Raw genomic sequence first — 18,679 nt, 5'->3', positions numbered from 1 at the left:
ACTAAACTTCCGGAGTGACATTAGGAAGATAGTGATATGGGTTATTCCCAATTCAGTCCCCCTCATAAGAAAACCAACTAGCAATTATGTATAGACATTATGTCATTGTGAAAATCCTAAAACACAGAAGCTGATGTACACACTGGGCCAAAGACTGAGATGAACTGCATTAGCAGAGCAAAGGAGTTGCTACATACTGACCCTAACTGTTAGCACAGCACCACACAGAGAAGAACTCCTGGGCCTACAGTTACTCCAGTGGGCAAAAGGGATGCTCACTTGGATCTCACCTTATATGAATTGCAGGGTGAATATGTGGGATTGACCAATGGAGAGCTGGTTGTGACAGAGAAGGTGAGTGGGTTTAGAGCTTATATCTGGACTTATATCTTGGCAGACTGAGCTCCTCTGTGAAGGAACACCCTAGTGGTTCAACCAGTGGATTTGTCTGTCTTCAGAGCCAAGATGGTAGCCCTGTTCTTCAAAAAAACTTGGGGCACAATACTGCCTTATTCAGGACCCTGAACAATAAACCTTGCTGACCTTGGGGCTTATTCTATCCAGTCTGGGCAAGAAATAGTCATGCCTGGTTCTGAGTAAAGCACCTAGCTCCACCCAAATGGGAGCCTGCTGAAGCTCCTGGGAAGTTGCATAATGCAGTAGCATCCAAGTCATGAGCCTGGATTGTCAGTGATATTTATCTTCAGAGTAAAGATTGTGGCCCTATTTAATCAAGAAACTCTGTGCACAGTTCTGTCTGATTCAGAACCTCAAGCAATGAGCCTCACAAGCCCTGAAACATTTTCTGTCATCCTGCCTAGGCAGGGAAGCTAATTCACATATCTACCTATTGCTGAGTATAGGCCCCTGCCCTACCCAATTGGGAAATCTGACCACAGAATATAAGAATCTGTGTAGCCCAGCAGTGGAGAGCCTGTCCTGTGGCTGTACCCCTGTGCAGAGCCAAGTTAGCAAGAAGATTTGTGCATAGTTCTGTCTCATTCAAGACCCTCCAAAATGAGCTTGCAAGTCTGGGGGTCTGTTCTGCTACCCCATACAAACAAGGGAGATAATTCATAATCTTGTCTGCTGCTGGATATAGCCTCCAACCATATCCAATAAAGAAACCTGGACAGAGCACCTGAAAAAAATGAAATAGCCAGCAGAACTAAAGCAGAGGGCCATCCTAGTGGCTATCCCCACATGCAGAGATAAACTGATAGTCCCATCTGGCCAAGGAGTTTGATGCACAGTTCCACTTGATTTGTTTCCCAAACAATGAGCCTTGCCAGCCTTGAGGTCTATTCTGAGGCCCTGCCAGGACAAGAAAGCTAATTTGTACCCTTGCCCACTGTTGAATAAAATGTTAATCTTGACAAACAAAGAAACCTAATTAGGACATATAGAAAGATACATACCCCATCCTATAGCCTCTATTGAGTGGCACTTGCCTAGTGAGACCTATCCAAGACTTTCCCGTATTCAGAGCAAAGCCAGTGGCCCCATCTGGACAGGAAATTCGGTGCATGGTGCACCATTCTGCACAATTTGGATCTTTAAACAATGAGCTGTATTGGCCTTGAGACCTATTTTTTCCATCCCCTCCCAGGAATGGAAGCTAATCTATAGTCCTGCCAACTGCTGAGTATAATATTCCATCTTACCTGACTAGGAAAACAGACCAGGGAATCCGGATTACTGTGGAGCACATCCTACCACCACACTTGAAAAGGAGCCAAACTAGTCATCCCATCCAGCTATATCTAGACAGCAGCATCACCCCAATTATTTCAGATAAGGAGTAGTCTTACTTAATTTATACCCCAAAAGTGAGCATATGCCCAAGGGTGTTATCAACAGACGCATCCAGAACCCCAAGTTGATCTGACTAGCAATGGATGGACTGTTTTTCTCAAAGCAAACATGTAAAATCTGGGAGAAGAGACCGCCTATTCATATGTGCAGGCATCAATAAAAAGAACTGTGAATCAAAAAAATCAGGCAGACATGACTTCAACAAATGAAACATAAAGTTCTAATAAGTGCTTCTAAAAAAAAAACAAACTCTATGAACTCTCTCACAAAGAATTCAAAGTAGTTCTTTTAAAGTAGTTTAATGAGCTACAAGAACACAAGCAGAAAACTGAAGAAACAAGGAAACAATACATGTACAAAATGAGAAGTTCAACAAAGAAATAGAAACTATCAAAATACAATCAGAAATCATAAACCTGAAGAATACAATGGGTGACTAGAAGGATTTAACAGAGACTTCAACAGCCAACTCAATCAAGTAGAAGGAAGACTCACAGTAATAAAGTTAAGACGTTAAAATCATCTGTCAGAGGAGCCAAAAAGAATCAGAATTAAAAAGAGTGAAGCAAGCCTAAAGAATGTATAGGTATTGTGAAAACAAACAATATTTATAAGAATCATAGAAGAAGATGAGTAAAAGAGGACAGAAAGCAGGTGCCAAGCAATGATAGCTGAAACCTTCCCAAACTTGAGCTAAGAAAATGACATCCATATTCATGAGGCTGAAAAATACTAAGTAGATTGAACACACAAAAAAAAACTGCATTGAGGCACATTATAATTAAACTAAGAAGCCAAAATCAAAAGGGAAATTTTATCAGGAGCAAGAGAAAAGTAACATGTCACAAACAAGAGAAACACCATAAGACTCTAGTAGAAAACTTTTCAGATCAGGAGAAAATGGACTAGTATATTACAAATACTGAAGGAGAAGAAGAAGAAGAAAAAGAAGAAGAAAAAAATCTGTCAACCAAGAATACTATACTCAGCAAAGTGGTCCTTCAGAGATGGAGGCAAAATAATTTCCCTTAGAATGAAATGCCAAGGGACTGCATCATCACTCAATCTGCCTTACAAGAAATATTAAAGAGAATTCATCAAGTGATCATAAAAATGCTACTTTAGAGTATAAAAACAGACAAATGCAGGTGTAAAACTCACTGGTATGGGTGAGTATATAGTCAAAGTAAGTTTCTCCAATCTCATAAAAGCAGTGAAGCATAATTCACTAAAGGTTATAGTTTAAAAGTTAAAAAAATAAGAAAGCAATTTTAAATAATTATAATTATAATAATTTATTATTGGATACACTATATAAAAATATGCATGCTGCAATATCAACAACCAAAATGTAACCAAGAGAGAAGTAAAAGTGTAAAGTCTAAGAATGCTACTGACATTGTTCAGATCACATCAGATCAGTTGCTCAGTCGTGTCCGACTCTTTGCGATCCCATGAATCGCAGCACGCCAGGCCTTCCTGTCCATCACCAACTCCGGGAATTCACTGAGACTCACGTCCATCGAGTCAGGGTTGCCATCCAACCATCTCATCCTCTGTCATCCCCTTCTTCTCCTGCCCCCAATCCCTCCCAGCATCAGAGTCTTTTCCAATGAGTCAACTCTTTGCCTGAGGCGGCCAAAGTACTGGAGTTTCAGCTTTAGAATCATTCCTTCCAAAGAAATCCCAGGGCTGATCTCCTTCAGAATGGACTGGTTGGATCTCCTTGCAGTCCAAGGGACTCTCAAGAGTCTTCTCCAACACCACAGTTCAAAAGCATTAATTCTTTGGCACTCAGCCTTCTTCACAGTCCAACTCTCACATCCATACATGACCACAGGAAAAACCATAGCCTATCAGCCTTAAAAAGTGTTAAAAATATAAGATATTTTCATAAATTTTATGGTAAACACAAGGAAAACATGGAATAGATACACAAATAAATTATGATAAAGTCAAAACATATCTCTTCAAAAGTTATTAAATCATCAAAGAAGACAGCAATATAAGATCTACAAAGCAAAATGAATCTACGAAGCATCAGAAAACAATAACTAAAATAACATTTGTAAGTCTTTCTCTATCAACAATTATTTTAAATGTAAGCAAATTAGAGTTTCCAACATGGAAGTACTGTAATGTATATAAGCTGTTTATGCATATTTAAGTTGTTTAAAGTTTTCATTTTGTTTATTCTTAAATACAACGCTGCAACAAACTCTTTTAGTCTCAAACCAAAAAAATAAAAAAATAAAAGACAGAATGGCTGCTGCTGCTACTGCTGCTGCTGCTGCTAAGTTGCTTCAGTCGTGTCTGACTCTGTGCGACCCCATAGACGGCAGCCAACCAGGCTCCCCGGTCCGTGGGATCCTCTAGGCAAGAACACTGGAGTGGATTGCCATTTCCTTCTCCAATGCATGAAAGTGAAAAGTGAAAGTCAAGTCGCTCAGTTGTGTCCAACTCTTCACGACCCCATGGACTGCAGCCCACAAAGCTCCTCCGTCCATGGGATTCTCCAGGCAAGAGTACTGGAGTGGGGTGCCATGGGTGTATAAAAAACAAGGTATTATGATATGTTGCCTAAAATAGACTCACTTTAGTTTTAAGGATACACATACACTGAAAGTGAAGACATGTAAAAAAGATATTTTAAGCAAATGATAAATGAAAGAAAGCATAAGTAGGTATCCTTAATTTCAGGTATTATATGTTTCAAGCTACAAATGATCAAAAGAAGAAAAAGTTCATTATATAATGATAAAGTCATCAATTCATCAAGAAGATATAAGAATTGTAAATATTTGTGCACCCACTATCTATTCATCTAAATATATACAGCAAATACTAACAAAACCAAAAGAAGTAATCAGCAATACAATAATGGCTGGGGAATGTAATATACCACTCTCAACAATGGAGAGGTCATCCAGACAGAGAAAGAATAAGAAAACAGTGGATTTGAACAATAGCTAAAATCACGTGAACCTAAGAAACACATACAGAGCAATTTCAACAATGGCAGAATACATATTCTTCTCAAGTACATGTGGGATATTTTCTAGGAGAAAATATCAAAAACACACAAACACATGGAAATTAAACACACTTCTGAAAAACTAACAAATCAAAGAAGAAATTAAAACAGAAAAAAGTAACTTGAGACAAAATATAATGGAAACAAAACATATCAAAACTTAGAAATTATAGCAAGAGATATTCAAATAGAGTAATTTATAGCTACAAATGCAAACATCAGGAAAGTAGAAAAATGTCAAGTAAACAACCTAACTTTATAACTAAAGCAGCTATAAAAAGAAAAGCAAATTAAGCTCAAAGTTAGTAGAAGGAAGGAAATAATAAAGAGAGCAGAAGTAAATTAAAGGGATAAGGAAAACAGTACAGAAGATTAAAAAAATAAAGAGTTAATTATTTGTAAAGATAAACAAGATTGTCAGACTTTAGCTAGACTAACCAAGAATAAAAGGGAAAGAACTCAAATAAATAAAATTGTATATGAAAGAAGAGATATAAAAACTAATAGCAAACAAACACACAAAACCATGAGACTACTATGAACAATTATACAAGAACAAACCTGAAAAAAAGGAAAAAAAAAAAAGATAAATTCCTGGAAACATGCAAACTTCCAAGACTGAATCAGTAGAAAAACAAAACAAAAACTGAATAGACTAATAACTAGTAACAAGATGGAATCAGTAATCAAAAAACTTCCAATAAAAATAAGCCCAGAAACACATATGTTTATTGGTGAATTTTACCAAATGCTTAAAGAAAAATTATTGTCAAACCTTCTGAAATACTAGTAAATCACAATTTGCAACATATTAAAATGATTGTACCCCATGATCATGCAGAATTTGTTCTCAGAATGCAAGAATTTTTCAATATATGCAAATAAATCACAATGCATCATATTAATCTAACAAAAAATAAGAAGTATGTGAACATCTCAATAGAAACAGAAAAAATATTTGAGAAGATTCAGCATGCATTCACAATGCAAACTACATAATACCTCAACATAACAAAGGTCGTATATGATGACCACAGTTAACATTATATTCATTGCTGAAAGGTTGAAAGTTTTTCTCATACAATCAAAAATAAGATAAGGGTGCTCACTCTCACTATTCCTATTCAACATAGTTCCAAAAGTCCTAACCAAAGTAGTCAGGCAAGAAAAGAAATAAAAATCATCAGAATTGGAGATGAAGTAGGAAAAAAAATAGTTTCTATTTGTAGGTGACATGATTTTATATAGAGAAAATTCTTAAGATTGCACAAAACATCTGTTGAAACTAGTCAATAAATTTGATAAAGGTGCAGGATACAAAATCAACATACACAAATAGTTAGTGTTTTTATAAGTGAAGTTGCTCAGTAGTATCCGACTCTTTGCAACCCCATGGATGTAGCCTACCAGGCTCCTCCATCCATGGAATTTTCCAGGCAAGAATACTGGAGTGGGTTGCCATTTCCTTCTCCAGGGGATCTTCCCAACCTAGGGATCGAACCTGCGTCTTCTGCATTGCAGGCAGACACTTTACCATCTGAGCCACCATACACTAACAATAAGTTATTTGAAAAATAAATGAAAGCCTCATTTGGCATCATCAAACAAGAAAATATTAATGTATAAAAAAAGTTAAACAAGGAGGTGGAAGATCTTTATACTAAAAAGTATACGATGTTAATGAAGAAATTCTAAAAAATACAAGTATGTGGAAAGTTAACCTATGGTTATGGATTAAAATAGTTAATATTGTTAAAATGTTCATACAACTCAAAACCTTATGGAGTCGAGTCCTTACGGAGTCCTTATGACTCCACTGCTATTTTTATTTTTGGCAAAAGTAGTAAAACCAATCCTAAAATTTATATGGAACCACAAAAGACCATGAATAGCTAAAATTATCCTGAGTAGGAAGAACTAAACTGGCGGCATCACAATTTCTCATTTCAAACTGTACTACAAAGTTATATAATAACCAAAACCATATGGTGTTAAAACAGACACACAGACACACACAGAAAAAGAGCCCAGAAATAAACTCATGCATAGTCAACTGACATATGAAAAGAAAGCAAAGAATACTCAAAGGAGGAAAGATAATCTCTTCAATATATGGTGCTGGGAAAATGAAATATTTACATGCATAGAATGAAATTAGACCCCCATCTTACTTCACAAAAATTAATTCTAAACTGATTAAAAACTCAAATGTAAGAAATGAAGCCATACTACTAATAGAATAAAAAGTGGGGATAATAAAAACTTCTTGACTTAGATTTTGACAATATTTTAAGACACCTAAATAACAATTAACAAAATAAAAGATAAACAATTGGTACAAGATAAACAAGTTTTATCAAGCTAGAAGCTTCTGCAAAGAAACAGTCATTAAAATGAAAAGGCAATTTGCCTATGAAAGGGAGAAGTGGTTTGCAAAATATATTCTGATGAGGGGTTAGTATCCTATATATATATAAGTTCTTATACATATAAGAAACTTATACAACTCAGGAACAAAAAGCAAATAGTTCAATTTTAAAAAGAACAAAGACACAAATAGACATTTCTCCAAAGAGGATATTCAAATAGCTAGCAGGTACATGAAAAGGTGGTTAATATCACTAATCATTAGGGAAATGCAAGTCAAAACCACAGTGAGATATATCATCTCATATCTAATAGAATGATGATCATCAAAAAGATAAGTGACAATAAGTGCAGGTGAAAATTTAGAAAAAATGGAATGTAAATTGGCATATCCAGTTTGGGGGCTTCCCTGGTGGTTCAGACAGTAAAGGATCTTCCTGCAATGCAGGAGACTCAGGTTCAGTACCTGAGTTGGGAAGTTTCCCTGGAAAAGGGAATGGCTACCCATTCCAGTATTCTTGCCTGGAGAGTTCAATGGACAGAGAAGACTGGCGGTCTACAGTCCATGGGGTCATAAACAGTTAGAGATGACTGAGTGACTAACATATCCAATAAGGAAATTGTATGGAACTTTCTCAAAAAAGTAAAAGTAAAATTAGCATATGATCTAAAAATTTCATTTCTGACTATAGATACAAAGGTATTAAATTATTATCTCAAAGAGATATATGCACTTCTGTTTATTGCAGTATTATTTACAATAGTCAAGACACAGCCACAACCTAAATTTCTAATGACTGATGAAAAGATACAGAAAATATAGTATATACTCATACATATATATGTACAGCATCTTATTTATACACGAAAGTAAGGAAATTCTGCAATTAGAAATTATATGAATGGCCTTTGAGGGCGTTATGTAAATAAAATAAGTCAGACAAAGCCAAATACTGTATGATACCACTTATATGTGAAATCTGATAAAACCAGACTAATAGAGATAAGATTTTGTGGTTGCCAAAGGTGTGGGTCAGAGGTTGGGGAAACTGGGTAAAGGTAATCAAAAAGTATAAACTTGCAGTTATATAAGAAATAATTTCTGAGGCTATAGCATACACATGATGACTATAGCTAACAATACTGTTTTGTATATTTGATAGCTGTTAAGAGAGGCTCGCTGATTCTAGGAACCAGCGAACTAAAATGGACTAGAATGGGTGAATTTCACTCAGATGACCATTATATCTACTACTGCAGACAGGAATCCCTTAGAAGAATGGAGTAGCCATCATGGTCAACAAAAGAGTCCAAAATGCAGTACTTGGATGCAATCTCAAAAACAACAGAATGATCTCTGTTCATTTCCAAGGCAAATCATTCAATATCACAGTAATCCAAGCCTATGCCCCAACCAGTAATGCTGAAGAAGCTGAAGTTGAACGGTTCTATGAAGACCTACAAGACCTTTTAGAACTAACACCCAAAAAAGATGTCCTTTTCATTATAGGGGACTGGAATGCAAAAGTGGGAAGTCAAGAAACAACTGGAGTAACAGGCAAATTTGGCCTTGGAATATGGAATGAAGCAGGGCAAAGACTAATAGAGTTTTGTCAAGAAAATGCACTGGTCATAACAAACACCCTCTTCCAACAACACAAGAGAAGACTCTACACATGGACATCACCAGATGGTCAACACTGAAATCAGATTGATTATATTCTTTGCAGCCAAAGATGGAGAAGCTCTTTACAGTCAACAAAAACAAGACCAGGAGCTGACTGTGGCTCAGATCATGAACTCCTTATTGCCAAATTCAGACTGAAATTAAAGAAAGTAGGGAAAACCACTAGACCATTCAGGTATGACCTAATTCAAATCCCTTATGATTATACAGTGGAAGTGAGAAATAGATTCAAGGGACTAGATCTGATAGACAGAACGCCTGATGAACTATGGACTGAGGTTTGTGACATTGTACATGAGACAGGGATCAAGACCATCCCCATCGAAAAGAAATGTAAAAAGGAAAATGGCTGTCTGGGGAGGCCTTACAAATAGCTGTGAAAAGAAGAGGAGTGAAAAGCAAAGGAGAAAAGGAAAGATATAAACATCTAAATGCAGAGTTCCAAAGAATAGCAAGGAGAGATAAGAAAGCCTTCCTCAGTGATCAATGCAAAGAAATAGAGGAAAACAAAAGATTGGGAAAGACAAGAGATCTCTTCAAGAAAATTAGAGATACCAAGGGAACATTTCATGCAAAGATGGGCTCGATAATGGACAGAAATGGTATGGACCTAACAGAGCAAGAAGATATTAAGAAGAGTTGGCAAGAATACACAGAAGAACTGTACAAAAAAGATCTTCACGACCAAGATAATCACGATGGTGTGATCACTGACCTAGAGCCAGACATCCTATAATGTGAAGTCAAGTGGGCCTTAGAAAGCATCACTATGAACAAAGCTAGTGGAGGTGATGGAATTCCAGTTGAGCTATTTCAAATCCTGAAAGATGATGCTGTGAAAGTGCTACACTCAATATGCCAGCAAATTTGGAAAACTCAGCAGTGGCCACAGGACTGAAAAAGGTCAGTTTTCATTCCAATCCCAAAGAAAGGCAATGCCAAAGAATGCTCAAACTACCACACAATTGCACTCATTTCACATGCTAGTAAAGTAATGCTTAAAATTCTCCAAGCCAGGCTTCAGCAATACATGAACTGTGAATTTTCAGAGGTTCAAGCTGGTTTTAGAAAAGGCAGAGGAACCAAAGATCAAATTGCCAACATCCACTGGAACATCAAAAACGCAAGAGAGTTCCAGAAAAACATCTATTTCTGCTTTATTGACTATGCCAAAGTCTTTGACTTTGTGGATCACAATAAACTGTGGAAAATTCTGTAAGAGATGGGAATACCAGACCACCTGACCTGCCTCTTGAGAAACCTATATGCAGGTCAGGAAGCAACAGTTAGAACTGGCCATGGAAAAACAGACTGGTTCAAAATAGGAAAAGGAGTACGTCAAGGCTGTATATTGTCACCCTGCTCACTTAACTTCTATGTAGAGTACATCATGAGAAATGCTGGGCTGGAAGAAGCACAAGCTGGAATCAAGATTGCCAGGAGAAATATCAATAACCTCAGATATGCAGATGACACCACCCTTATGGCAGAAAGTGAAAAGGAAATGAAAAGCCTTTTGATGAAAGTGAAAGAGGAGAGTGAAAAAGTTGGCTTAAAGCTCAACATTCAGAAAACGAAGATCATGGTGTATGGTCCCATCACTCCATGGGAAACAGATGGGGAAACAGTGTCAAACTTTATTTTGGGGGGCTCAAAATCATTGCAGACGGTGACTGCAGACATGAAATTAAAAGATGCATACTCCTTGGAAGGAAAGTTATGACCAACCTAGATAGCATATTCAAAAGCAGATACATTACTTTGCCAATAAAGGTCCATCTAGTCAAGGCTATGGTTTTTACTGTGGTTATGTATGGATGTGAGAGTTGGACTGTGAAGAAGCTGAGAGCCAAAGAATTGATGCTTTTGAACTGTGGTGTTGGAGAAGACTCTTGAGAGTCCCTTGGACTGCAAGGAGTTCCAACCAGTCCATTCTGAAGGAGATCAGCCCTGGGATTTCTTTGGAAGGAATGATGCTAAAGCTGAAACTCCAGTACTTTGGCCACCTCATGCGAAGAGTTGACTCATTGGAAAAGACCCTGATGCTGGGAGGGATTGGGGGCAGGAGGAGAAGGGGACGACAGAGGATGAGATGGCTGGATGGCATCACTGACTCGATGGACGTGAGTCTCAGTGAACTCCGGGAGTTGGTGATGGACAGGGAAGCCGGGTGTGCTGCAGTCCACGGGGTTTCAAAGAGTCGGACATATCTGAGCAACTGAACTAAAATGAAAATGGGGGAAAATTCTACAGGACCCTATTTTCATGTAGGTCTTAGACAATTATGTTTTTGACATTTTTTTCTTTGTCATTTATTTTTAATTTGTGGTAAATTGTGAGTGTGCTAATTTGCTTAGTCGTATACCATTCTGAGAGACCCTGCGGACTGTAGCCTGCCAAGCTTCTCTGTTGATGGGATTATTCAGGTAAGAATGTGGAGTGGGTTGCCATACCCTCTTCCAGGGAATCTTTACAGCCCAAGGTCTGGACCTGTGTCTCTTAAGTCTCCTGCATTGGCAGGGGTTTCTTTACCACTGGTGCCACCTGGAAGGGGGAAATTCTACAGGTTCTTATTCTTATGTAGCTTTTGGATAATTAAACTTTGATATTTTTGGTAGGTTATTTATTATTAATTTACTGTGGTAAAGTACATTCCTAATAAAATTATTCACTTCCTTTCCCTCTAGAGTCATTATATCATCCATGAACATTATTAGACTTTCACAGTTTCTTGCTTTGTTCAATAATCATGATCAGAAGTGATGGGAGCCACTTTCAACCAAATTTTCAGAAATATTACTTGGCTTCATGTTGCTCTTATTTCCATCTTCCATGAGATTAATAATGTTCCAGATAGGGGATATGCCTGTAACCTGGGTCCAGTCATGGAGATAAAAGCCAGCCAGACAAAATCTGATGAGGAAGTTATAATGAAAGGTTATTGAGATTTAGGATTTGATTTCTACTGTACCATAATTTAAGCAAAATTGATTGATACAAATTGTACAAGCTAAAGCCAAGGAAGACAGTAAGACAAGTGGCAAATACTTGAGAAGCTGAAATATACATTATATTAAAAAAAAAAAAAAAGGGAATAGTATTGCAAATGTTTGTCAAAGACTTCATAAAACAAGCTTTTTAAAACATAATGTATTCAGGTTATTCTACAGATTAATAGTTCCTCCTACATCATATGTTTCACTCAGAAAAATTCAATGTTTAATTTGAAATATCTTAAATATGGAAAACATTTTCTTTGAGGGGGAACGTACTTCTAGGGATGAGGTTAGTAGAGGTGAAAACACTTCAGAGGGTTCAGGAAACATTTCCCCACCATGAAGGCAAGAAGCTTTCAGACATACAAGTTCGATTTAGAAAAGGCAGAGGAACAAAAGATCAAATTGTCAACATCCACTGTATCATAGAAAAAGCAAGGGAATCCCAGAAAAACACCTACTTCTGCTTCATTTACTACACTAAAGCCTTTGACTATGTCAATCACAACCAACTGTGGGAAATTGTTAAAGAGATGGGAATACCAGGCCACCTTACCTGCCTCCTGAGAATCGTGTATGCAGGTCAAGAAGCAACAGCTAGGACTAGAGATTGAAAAATGGATTGGTTCAAAATTGGAAAATGAGTATGACCAGGCTGTATATTGTCACTTGGCTGATTTAACTTATATGCAGAGTATATCATGGTAAATATTGGACTGGATGAAAGTCAAGCTGGAATCAACATTCCTGGGAGAAATACCAATACCTCAGATATGCAGATGACACCACCCTTATGGCAGAAAGCAAAGAGGAACTAATGAGCCTTTTGATGAAGGTGAAAAAGGAGAGTGAAAAGCTGGCTTAAAGCTCAACATCCAAAAAACTAAGATCATGGCATCCAGTCCTGTCACTTCATGGCAAATAGAAGGGAGGAAATGTGGAAACAGTGACAAATTTCATTTTATTATGTTTTATTTTATTAGACCCCAAAATCACTGCAGACAGTGACTGAAGCCATGAAATTAAAAGACACTTGCCCCTTGGAAGAAAAACTATGACAAACCTAGATGTCGTGTTAAAAAGCAGAGACATTACTTTGCCAACAAAGGTCTGTCTAGTCAAAGGTATGGTTTACAGTTGTAAAATTTGAACATAAAGAGGCCTGAGAACCAAAGAATTGATGCTTTTGAACTGTGGTATTGCAGAAGACTCTTGGGAGTCCTTCAGACTGAAAGGAGATCAAACCAGTTCTTCCTAAAAGAAATCAACCCTGAATGTCCGTTGGAAGAACTGCTGCTGAAGCTCCAATACTTTAGCCACCTGATGCAAAGAACTAACTCATTGGAAAAACCCTGATGCCAGGGAAGGTTGAAGGCAGGAGGACAAGGGGATGACAGAGGATGAGATGGTTGAATCCCATCACTGACTCAATGGACATGAGTTTGAGTAAACTCTGGGAGATGGTGAAAGACAAGGAAGCCTGGTGTGCTACAGTCCACAGGGTCACAGAGTTGGACATTACTTAAGGGGTGAATAGCAACAAAAAGGTAAGAAACACAGGCAGAATAATAACTTCACATTTGTAATATAGGTCCCTATTTGGCTTCTAAGAGTGTTCAGCAATTATACACAGATAAATTTAATTTTCAACTTTCCAAATTTCTTACATCTTCACTGTTAAAGGAAGAAAGGCAAATCAGAGAGGACCACAACACCTATATCAAGGTCTTTTCACTAACTAAATGTCTTCTAGATCTTCATCACTCCATGGAGCACTATTTCTTAAAGTCACTGTATTCTCATTATAGCAACACGCAGTTCAATTCAGTTCAGTTCAGTCGCTCAGTCGTGTCCGACTCTTTGCGACCCCATGAATTGCAGCATGCCAGGCCTTCCTGTTCATCACCAACTCCCGGAGTTCACTCAAACTCATGTCCATCGAGTTGGTGATGCCATCCAGCCATTTCATCCTCTGTTGTCCCCTTTTCCTCCTGTCCCCAATCCCTCCCAGTATCAGAGTCTTTTCCAAGGAGTCAACTCTTCCCATGAGGTGGTCAAAGTACTGGAGTTTCAGCTTTAGCATCATTCCTTCCAAAGAACACCCAGGGCTGATCTCCTTCAGAATGGACTGGTTGGATCTCCTTGCAGTCCAAGGGACTCTCAAGAGTCTTCTCCAATACCACAGTTCAAAAGCATCAATTCTTTGGTGCTCACAGTCCAACTCTCACATCCATACATGACTACTGGAAAAACCATAGCCTTGACTAGACGTCTGGACCTTTGTTGGCAAAGTAATGTCTCTGCTTTTTACTATGCTATCTAGGTTGGTCATAACTTTCCTTCCAAGGAGTAAGCGTCTTTTAATTTCATGGCTGCAATTACCATCTGCAGTGATTTTGGAGCCCCCAAAAATAAAGTTTGAAACTGTTTCCACTGTTTCCCCATCTATTTCCCATGAAGTGATGGGACCAGATGCCATGATCTTAGTTTTCTGAATGTTGAGGTTTAAGCCAAGGCTTCATCAATATGTGAACCGTGAACTTCCAGATGTTCAAGCTGGTTTAGAAAAGGCAGAGGAACCAGAGATCAAATTGCCAACATCCGCTGGATCATTGAAAAAGCAAGAGAGTTCCAGAAAAACATCTATTTCTGCTTTACTGATTACACCAAAGCCTTTGATTGTGTGGCTCACAATAAACTGTGGAAAATTCTTCAAGAGATGGGAATACCAGACCACCTGATCTGCCTCTTGAGAAACCTGTATGCAGGTCAGGAAGTAACAGTTTGAACTGGCCATGGAACAACAGACTGATTCCAAATAGGAAAAGGAGTACATCAAGGATGTATATTGTCAACCCTGCTTATTTAACTTGTATACAGAGTACATCGTGAGAAACTCTGGGCTGGAAGAAGCACAAGCTGGAATCAAGATTGCCGGGAGAAATACCAATAATCTCAGATATGCAGATGACATCACCCTTATGGTAGAAAGTGAAGAGGAACTAAAAAGCCTCTTGATGAAAGTGAAAGAGGAGAGTGAAAAAGTTGGCTTAAAGCTCAACATTCAGAAAACAATGTTAGTAATAGAAAATTGCTATTACATAGAATAAAGTAATTATTATGTAAAGATATGCTAAAAAATATATTCTTTTATAGAACTATATGATGAAAGGATACTTTAGAATTTTTTTTTTTCTGTGTGAAAATGTGTATGTAATATTGATCATGGAAGGAACCATCACCTAGTAGTCTATTCACTTTGATGTTAACAAGGTTTAATTTTAGGACATCAAGTTGGAATAGAGTCTACAATATATGAAGTTGCTAGCCAAAACATCATTGATTAATGGTATGACAGACAAAAGTATTTTCAAATTATTTTAAAGACAGAAGCTTTGAAGAAAAACTTATTAGAAATTGGTAGGCATTAGTACAAGTCAGCAAGATTTTTTTTTTATGTTTCCTATATGCATATATCTTTTCAAAGAAATACACTACTCAGAAAGATGTAAAAGATCCAAGCATATATTTATTATTTAATTCTATGCCTGTGTATCTTCAGATAAGTTGATGAGGCTGAAGACAATTTTTCACATAAGAAACAGTATTGGCTAAAAGGATAAAATAAGTATTGCTAACCTGTTGTTATTTTCCTTTTGAGTGTGGGAATTTAGCTGCTATGGTTAATGCATAAATTTAGTATGACTAATATCAAAATTGTTGTATACATCAAACTAAAAATTATCAAGCATGAAAAATATGAAATTGATGTCTCACAAGTTAAAATAATGTTCCTGGTCACCCATAAAGTTGTCAATATACTTCTCCAAAAATTTAAATTATTTTGCCCATACTGAGTTTACTTTATCCAAACCCATGTTAATCAGTTTCTTCAAACTGGACTACCAACATTGTCAATCTTAATTTTACTATGTATCTTATGTATTTTCAAAAAATTTATGTGACAATGAACATTGTCAGTAACAGCAAACACTAGAAGGGTATTGTTTTATACAAAATACACATGCCACTTCTTGATTCTTTTGAATTTTTCTAAAATGATGCTGGAGGGAAGATATTTGAAAATCTGAGTGAAGAGTTGACAGAATTAGATCCTGAATAATTTAGTTAAGCAACAATAGTAATTATGGGGCTATAATTATAAAGGCTGAGGTAAATTGGAAAACATGAACCAAAAATAGTGAGACTCTCAAGTAATTGTCATATTATAATGTAGGCAATTGACACATAAGGCATAAAGACTGACGCGTCACTCTGTAACTCACTACAATACAAAAGTTTCCCCAGACAAAAAATTGCATTACGGATTGTTTTCCTATTTGATGTAAAATCCTCTAACACATCCACTGACACTTGGATTCTCAATTCTCCATGGTTTTTCATAAAGACAAGCTAGTGTCACTTATTTAAAATTTTTTAATCATTTAAAAATTTTCCACAGCTCTATCTCTAGTACCTAGTTGCACTCAATAAATGCTTAAAGCAATAATGATCTTTCATTATGGGAAGGCTTGGCTTGTCTTTCTGAGCCATTTTCACATGAACTGCCTGAACTGCAAACTTAGTCATAGTCAGCATTAGTTCCACTGCCCAGGAATACCATTCCATGAGAGGAGAAGTTTTCTTTTATATTAAATTATTACATATAATACAGGGAAAGTTAGAAAAAAATTATACCATTTCCATCACAGGAAATAGTTATTGCTACAGCCCTACCACAACTATCCGAGTAGCTTATAGGAAGCCAGTATATTTTAATTAAGTTTATATTGTTTGATAACAAATAAAACATGGTAGAATATGTTAATAAATTTCTAAAAATCACAGTTAACATTACATATCTGGTGATTATGAGACACTCAAAATGCTTAGAAGACAAAAAATTAAGAAGCCAGAAGGGATAAAAGTCAAAGTAGGAACTGAAAACAGAAATAAGTGACCAGGAGGATGTTTTCTTTATTCAAACACCTCTTAGCACATTTCTTTATTTTTTAAGTATGAATATATTTAATTCATTTTGCCAAAGCAACTTTATTTAGCTGCCTATTTACCTTTCTGCAAAGCCTCATTACCCATAAAATCAAAGAATGAAGTTGATTAATGTGCTGTATGTGTGATGTTCAAATTGTAATTTTCATATACGAAAATGGATGTTTCTGCAGTATTTTGTTTGATAATTTACAGAGTTAGCACTGTCCAAACCACTAATCAGTTTCTTTTTATGATGACAGCTGCAGAAGATCCTTTTGGAATGCTAATTTTCATTAGTGCTTTCCCTTCCTGTGGACTAGATGCCTGGCTCAGTAGCAATTTCATCATCACAAGCTAAAGTTTAGAGAGCAAAGGCACTTGGGCTATTCATTAGTTTTCTAAGAGTACACAACGATAGAAAGAATTGCAAACACAAAATCTAATGGGTGAATTTCCAATGCGTGAAATGAATATAAATAATATATGTTGTTGAAGATACATGACCACAAAAATTCTGTTTAGGTTGTTGCTGATTACAATTGCTGAAATTGATATACAAAAAAGGAAAAAGGTGCTCAAATATAGCAAAATGACATTCATTGCTTATCAACTTTGGAGAAAACTAATTTATATATTTACTATTAATTTTTACATTATAGTATTTTAATTTATTAATATATAGTAGTTTCTACATTTTCATGCATTTTTGTAGACTATCATTAATGATTTTGGACTTTTAATCAAGTTTTTCATTTTTAACAAAATTGCTCACATTCACAGACTATTTCTCCTGTGTCAGGGATATCATCTCTAGGAGGGCAAAACAGTTGCTATCCCATTTAAAGATGAGGAAACCAAAGCAGATAATTTGGGAGTAATTTGTGACTCAGCAGAGCTAGATTTGAAGTTGAAGTGTATGGATCCAGAGACTGGCATCATTAGCAGGTACTAACTGTTTTTGTCACAACAAAGTGTGAAATTCTTAAAGAGATGGGAAAACAGACCACCTTACCTGCCTCCTGAGAAACCTATATGCAGGTTAAGAAGCAACAGTTAGAACTGGACATGGAACAACAGACTGGTTCCAAACTGGGAAAGGAGAACTTCAGTGCTGTATCCTGTCACCCTGCTTATTTAAATTATAGAGTACATCATGAGAAATGCTGGACTGGATGAAGCACAAGGTAAAATCAAGATTGTTGGGAGAAATATCAATAATGTCAGATATGCAGATGACTCGACCCTTATGGTAGAAAGTGAAGAGGAACTAAGGAGCCTCTTGAGGAAAGTGAAAGAGGAGAGTGAAAAAGCTGGCTTAAAATTCAACATTCAGAAAACTATGCCATCCAGTTCCAGTTCCAGTTCAGTTGCTCAGTCATGTCAAACTCTTTGTGATTCCATGAACCGCAGCAAGCCAGGCCTCCCTGTTCATCACCAAGTCCCGGAGTTCACCAAAACCCATGTCCATTGAGTCGGTGATGCCATCCAACCACCTCATCTTCTGTCGTCCCCTTTTCCTCCTGCCCTCAATCTTTCCCAGTATCAGGGTCTTTTCAAATGATTCAGCTCTTTGCATCAACTGGCCAAAGTATTGGAGTTTCAGCTTCAACATCAGTCCTTCCAAAGAACACCCAGTACTGGTCTCCTTTAGGATGGACTGGTTGGATCTCCTTGGAGTTCAAGGGACTCTCAAGAGTCTTCTCCAACACCACAGTTCAAAAGCATCAATTCTTCAGTGCTCAGCTTTCTTTATAGTCCAACTCTCACATCCATACATGACTACCAGAA

This window comes from Bos grunniens, chromosome 12 (genome assembly GCF_055505025.1).
Source record: "Bos grunniens cultivar Pamir isolate PY7600 chromosome 12, Bosgru_T2T1.0, whole genome shotgun sequence".
Lineage (NCBI taxonomy): Eukaryota > Metazoa > Chordata > Mammalia > Artiodactyla > Bovidae > Bos > Bos grunniens.
This window is presented reverse-complemented; position numbering follows the sequence as displayed.